Source organism: Pseudophryne corroboree, chromosome 9, assembly GCF_028390025.1.
Source record: "Pseudophryne corroboree isolate aPseCor3 chromosome 9, aPseCor3.hap2, whole genome shotgun sequence".
In the NCBI taxonomy this organism is placed as follows: Eukaryota; Metazoa; Chordata; class Amphibia; order Anura; family Myobatrachidae; genus Pseudophryne; species Pseudophryne corroboree.
The window spans coordinates 44,396,636-44,403,987 of NC_086452.1; positions in this window are offsets into that span (position 1 = coordinate 44,396,636).

Here is a 7,352-nt window from a genome sequence, read left to right on the forward strand (position 1 = left end):
ATTTGTAGAATTTTACAAACGTGTTCTCCCCTGACCACGTAGCTGCTCGGCAGAGTTGTAATGCCGAGACCTCTCGGGCAGCCGCCCAAGATGAGCCCACCTTCCTTGTGGAATGGGCCTTAACCGATTTAGACTGTGGCAGGCCTGCCTCAGAATGTGCAAGTTGAATTGTGTTACAAATCCAACGAGCAATCGACTGCTTAGAAGCAGGCGCACCCAACTTGTTGGGTGCATACAGTATAAACAGCGAGTCAGATTTTCTGACTCCAGCTGTCCTGGAACATAGTTTCAGGGCCCTGACAACTTCTAGCAACTTGGAGTCCTCCAAGTCCCTAGTAGGTGCAAGGCACCACAATAAGCTGGTTCAGGTGAAACACTGACACCACCTTAGGGAGAGAACTGGGGACGAGTCCGCAGCTCTGCCCTGTCCGAATGGACAAACAGATATGGGCTTTTTTGAGAAAAAACCACCAATTTGACACTCGCCTGGTCCAGGCCAGGGCCAAGAGCATGGTCACTTTTTATGTGAGATGCTTCAAATCCACATATTTGACTGGTTTTAAACCAATGTGATTTGAGGAATCCCAGAACTACGTTGAGATCCCACAGTGCCACTGGAGGCACAAAAAAGGGGTTTGTATATGCAATACTCCCTTGACAAACTTCTGGACTTCAGGAACTGAAGCCAATTCTTTCTGGAAGAAAATTTACAGGGCCGAATTTGAACCTTAATGGACCCCAATTTGAGGCCCATAGACACTCCTGTTTGCAGGAAATGCAGGAAACGACCGAGTTGAAATTTCTTTGTGGGGCCTTCCTGGCCTCACACCACGCAACATATTTTCGCCACACGTGGTGATAATGTTGTGCGGTCACCTCCTTTCTGGCTTTGACCAGGGTAGGAATGACCTCTTCCGGAATGCCTTTTTTCCCTTAGGATCCGGCTTTCCATCGCCATGCCGACAAACGCAGCTGCGGTAAGTCTTGGAACAGACATGGTACTTGCTGAAGCAAGTCCCTTCTTAGCGGCAGAGGCCATAAGACCTCTGTAAGCATCTCTTGAAGTTCCGGGTACCAAGTCCTTCTTGGCCAATCCGGAGCCATGAGTATAGTTCTTACTCCTCTACGTCTTATAATTCTCAGCACCTTAGGTATGAGAAGCAGAGGAGGGAACACATACACCGACCGGTACACCCACGGTGTTACCAGAACGTCCACATCTATTGCCTGAGGGTCTCTTGACCTGGCGCAATACCTGTCCCGTTTTTTGTTCAGACGGGACGCCATCATGTCCACCTTTGGTATTTCCCAACGGTTTACAATCATGTGGAAAAAACTTCTCAATGAAGTTTCCACTCTCCCGGGTGGAGGTCGTGCTGAGGAAGTCTGCTTCCCAGTTTCCATTCCCGGGATGAAAAAGTGCTGACAGTGTTATCACATGATTTTCCGCCCAGCGAAAAATCCTTGCAGTTTCTGCCATTGCCCTCCTGCTTCTTGTGTCGCCCTGTCTGTTTACGTGGGCGACTGCCGTGATGTTTTTCCCACTGGATCAATACCGGCTGACCTTGAAGCAGAGGTCTTGCTAAGCTTAGAGCATTATAAATTTACCCTTAGCTCCAGTATATTTATGTGGAGAAAAGTCTCCATACTTGATCACACTCCCTGGAAATTTTTCCCTTGTGTGACTGCTCCCCAGCCTCTCAGGCTGGGCTCCGTGGTTACCAGCATCCAATCCTGAATGCCGAATCTGCGGCCCTCTAGAAGATGAGCACTCTATAACCACCACAGGAGAGACACCCTTGTCCTTGGATATTGGGTTATCCGCTGATGCATCTGAAGATGCGATCCGGACCATTTGTCCAGCAGATCCCACTGAAAAGTTCTTACGTGAAATCTGCCGAATGGAATTGCTTCGTAGGAAGCCACCATTTTTACCAGGACCCTTGTGCAATGATGCACTGTTTTTAGGAGGTTCCTGACTTGCTCGGATAACTCCCTGGCTTTCTCTTCCGGGAGAAACACCTTTTTCTGGACTGTGTCCAGAATCATCCCTAGGCACAGCAGACGTGTCGTCGGGATCAGCTGCGATTTTGGAATATTTAGAATCCACCCGTGCTGATTGTAGCAGTATTCGAGATAGTGCTACTCCGACCTCCAACTGTTCCCTGGACTATGCCCCTATCAGGAGATCGTCCAAGTAAGGGATAATTTAGACGCCTTTTCTTCGAAGAAGAATCATCAATTCGGCCATTACCTTGGTAAAGACCCCAGGGTGCCGTGGACAATCCAAACGGCAGCGTCTGAAACTGATAGTGACAGTTCTGCACCACGAACCTGAGGTACCCTTAGTGAGAAGGGCAAATTTGGGACATAGAGGTAAGCATCCCTGATGTCCCGGGACACTATATAGTCCCCTTCTTCCTGGTTCGTTATCACTGCTCTGAGTGACTTCATCTTAATTTGAACCTTTGTAAGTGTTCAAAAAAAAATTTTTAGAATAAGTCTCACCTAGCCTTCTGGCTTCAGTACCACAATATAGTGTGGAATAATTCCCCTTTTCTGTAGTAGGAGGGGTAATTTAATTATCACCTGCTGGGAATACAGCTTGTGAATTTTTTCCCATACTACCTCCTTGTCGGAGGGAGACTTGGTAAAGCAGACTTCAGGAGCCTGCGAAGGGGAAACGTCTCGACATTCCCATCTGTACCCCCGGGATACTACTTGTAGGATCCAGGGGTCCTGTACGGTCTCAGCGCCATGCTGAGAACTTGTCAGACGCGGTGGAACGCTTCTGTTCCTGGGAATGGGCTGCCTGCTGCAGTCTTCTTCCCTTTCCTCTATCCCTGGGCAGATATGATCTTATAGGGACGAGAGGACTGAGGCTGAAAAGACGGTGTCTTTTTCTGCAGAGATGTGACTTAGGGTAAAAAACGGTGGATTTTCCAGCAGTTGCCGTGACCACCAGGTCCGATGGACCGACCCCAAACAAGTCCTCTTCCTTTATACGGCCATACTGTGCCGTTTGGAATCTGCATCACCTGACCACTGTCGTGTCCATAACATCTTCTGGCAGTTATGGACATCGCGTTTATTCATGATGCCAGAGTGCAAATATCCCTCTGTGCATCTCGCATATATAGAAATGCTCTATAGTCAATAAAATACTGTCCCTGTCAAGGGTATCAATATTTTTAGTCAGGGAATCCGACCAAGCCACCCTAGCTCTGCACATCCAGGCTGAGGCGATCGCTGGCCGCAGTATAACACCAGTATGTGTGTATATACTTTTTATTATATTTTCCAGCCTTGTCAGCTGGTCCTTGAGGACGGCCCTATCTATAGACGGTACCGCCACTTGTTTTGATAAGCGTGTGAGCGCCTTATCCACCTTAAGGGGTGTTTCCCAACTCGCCCTAACTTCTGGCGGGAAAGGGTATACCGCCCATAATTTTCTATCGGGGGGAACCCACGCATCATCACACACTTTATTTAATTTATCTGATTCAGGAAAAACTATGGTAGTTTTTTCACATCCCACATAATACCCTCTTTTGTGGTACTTGTAGTATCAGAAATACGTAACACCTCCTTCATTGCCTTTAACGTGTGGCCCTAATAAGGAATACGTTTGTTTATTCACCGTCGACACTGGATTCAGTGTCCCTGTCTGTGTCTGTGTCGACCGACTAAAGTAAACGGGCGTTTTAAACCCCTTGACGGTGTTTTTGAGACGTCTGGACCGTACTAATTGTTTGTCGGCCGTCTCATGTCGTCAACCGACTTTGCAGCGTGTTGACATTATCACGTAATTTCCTAAATAAGCCATCCATTCCGGTGTCGACTCCCTAGAGAGTGACATCACCATTACAGGCAATTGCTCCGCCTCCTCACCAACATCGTCCTCCTACCTGTCGACACACACGTACCGACACACAGCACACACACAGGGAATGCTCTGATAGAGGACAGGACCCACTAGCCCTTTGGAGAGACAGAGGGAGAGTTTGCCAGCACACACCAAAAACGCTATAATTATATAGGGACAACCTTATATAAGTGTTTTCCCTTATAGCATCTTAATATATATATAAGCATATCGCCAAATTAGTGCCCCCCCTCTCTGTTTTAACCCTGTTTCTGTAGTGCAGTGCAGGGGAGAGCCTGGGAGCCTTCCCTCCAGCCTTTCTGTGAGGGAAAATGGCGCTGTGTGCTGAGGAGATAGGCCCCGCCCCTTTTTCGGCGGCCTCGTCTCCCGCTCTTAACGGATTCTGGCAGGGGTTAAATATCTCCATATAGCCTCCGGAGGCTATATGTGAGGTATTTTTAGCCAAAATAGGTATTCATTTGCCTCCCAGGGCGCCCCCCTCCCAGCGCCCTGCACCCTCAGTGACTGCCGTGTGAAGTGTGCTGAGAGGAAAATGGCGCACAGCTGCAGTGCTGTGCGCTACCTTTAGAAGACTGAGGAGTCTTCTGCCGCCGATTCTGGACCTCTTCTTACTTCAGCATCTGCAAGGGGGCCGGCGGCAAGGCTCCGGTGACCATCCAGGCTGTACCTGTGATCGTCCCTCTGGAGCTGATGTCCAGTAGCCAAGAAGCCAATCCATCCTGCACGCAGGTGAGTTCACTTCTTCTCCCCTAAGTCCCTCGTTGCAGTGATCCTGTTGCCAGCAGGACTCACTGTAAAATAAAAAACCTAAGCTAAACTTTCCTAAGCAGCTCTTTAGGAGAGCCACCTAGATTGCACCCTTCTCGGCCGGGCACAAAAATCTAACTGGCTTGGAGGAGGGTCATAGGGGGAGGAGCCAGTGCACACCACCTGATCCTAAAGCTTTACTTTTTGTGCCCTGTCTCCTGCGGAGCCGCTATTCCCCATGGTCCTTTCAGGAACCCCAGCATCCACTAGGACGATAGAGAAAAACCTATTTAAACTTTTACTTCTAAGCAGCTCAGGAGAGCCACCTAGCTTGCACCCTTCTCGTTCGGGCACAAAAATCTAACTGAGGCTTGGAGGAGGGTCATAGGGGGAGGAGCCAGTGCACACCAGCTAGTCTAAAGCTTTTACTTTTTGTGCCCAGTCTCCTGCGGAGCCGCTATATCCCCATGGTCCTTACGGAGTTCCCAGCATCCACTAGGACGTCAGAGAAATAAGTGTTACTATGCACAGCTGGACATGACAGTGGTACATTGTGGAGAATTCAATTCCCCCCCACGTCTACTTCCGTATACTGGAAAGGCGAGTGGTGCCGGGGGGCAGATTTCTTTGTACTATTCTGACAGCTTCTGTACAACTACAGATCAGACAAGATAATCTGCGGCCCTATAACGTACAGCGTGGATCAGCTGCATGAAGCATGTTGGGATGTTCTGCGCTGTGTAATGGGCATGAACTGTGTAGCTCCACAAGAGTCCTCAATTCCTGCTGCTTATTCTGGGCTGCGCTGCCGGATGGTAATGGCCCTCATTCCGAGTTGTTCGCTCGTAAGATTTTTTCGCAACGGAGCGATTAGTCGCAAACTGCGCATGCGCAACGTTCCCAGTGCGTATGCGCCAAGTAAATTTGCAAAAGAGTTTGGTATTTTACTCACGGCCTAACGAAATTTCATCGTTCTGGTGATCGGAGTGTGATTGACAGGAAGTGGGTGTTTCTGGGCGGAAACTGCCCCATTTTATGGGTGTGTGCGAAAAAACGCTGGCGTGTCTGAAGAAACGGGGGAGTGTCTGGGCGAACGCTGGGTGTGTTTGTGACGTCAAACCAGGAACGAAACTGACTGAACTGATCGCAGTGGCAGAGTAAGTCTCGAGCTACTCAGAAACTGCAAAGAAATTTCTATTCGCAATTCTGCTAATCTTGCGTTCACAATTCTGCAATGCTAAGATTCACTCCCAGAGGGCGGCGGCTTAGCGTGTGCAATGCTGCTAAAAGCAGCTAACGAGTGAACAACTCGGAATGAGGGCCAATGTGCGAGTATCAGGGGCGATGGCGGGATCTCTATCGCTGCACGTTCCATGTATGGCAGAACAGGTCATTAGATTATCGGCTCCTTTGGGAAGAGATTGGCTTGTGTGCCAGGTTACGCTGCCCGGACACAGGCCGATCACATGAGACATTGGTGAAGCGAGCAGTGAGAATCCAGCTTTGTACTCGCCGTGCAACCATGATTTGCGCAGATGAGCATGGGTGTAAGGAGCAAGGTGACAGCACGTGGTGGAGAAGAGGGGTGCACAGCCGGGGGAGGAGCAGGCGTAGGGCAAGGTGGGTGCACCACTGTCTTGTGCAGAAACTTTCTCTTGCATAGTGATACTGAAAATAAATTCCTGATAGTGATACGTATGTGTTATTGGGGTGGTGGTCGGGTGGGGGGTTAAATAAGCTAACTCCTCCACCCTAACCCTCCTTTGGTGTTAGCTAGGGATAAATCTAGGGAGGTGGCGGCCACGGCTAACCACCCCCCTAGTGCCTAACCCTAAGTCTACTCCCCCTGGGCCCTAACCCTAATAATCACCCAGATACTTCCCTTTGGGATCCTGACATAAAAAGGCATTACACTGTCTCTGACATATTCAGCGTTGTGGACAGGTGGAGATATGCAGGTACGGGTGGGTGGGTGAGTGGTGGTGGTGGGGAGGGGGGGTTGTCAATGTGACCGTACGTGCATAGTGAATATATCGGATGAGAAACGAAGAGCTATTAAGGAAATGTTCTACCTTCCATTGACACATCTACACTTTGTAGCTTTAGAGCCTGAACTGCTGCCATTTACAGACACTGATAACATCACTTATACACATTTTCTGTTAAGTCCTAGAGGATGCTGGGGTCCACATTAGTACCATGGGGTATAGACAGGTCCACCAGGAGCCATTGGCACTTTAAGAGTTTTAGCGTGTGGGCTGGCTCCTCCCTCTATGCCCCTCCTACCAGACTCAGTTTAGAAAATGTGCCCGGAGGAGCCGGTCACAACTAGGGGAGCTCTCCTGAGCTTTCCTGGAAAAGTTTTAAATAGTTTGTTTTTTTACAGGAGGCTGTTGGCAACAGCCTGCCTGCAGCATGGGACTAAGGGGGGGGGGGAGCAGTGTCCGCCCTGCCGGGTCTGAGCCACTGACTCCGCTGACTGGACACTGAGCTCCAGAGGGGTCTGATCGATCTCCACCACAGGGGAACCGCTCGCCCCAGCAGCATGCCGCCGACCCCTTACAGAGCTGAAGTGAGTGGTAAGTTAGTCACCGACCCCCCTAGCAAGCGGGGGGCCGGTGTGAAGTAGGCGGCAACGGGGAAGGAGCGCGGACGGTACCAGAGGCACAAGGTGCGGCGCTGTGAGGGGCGCCCTGGGCCAGCGCTTACCCCCAACACT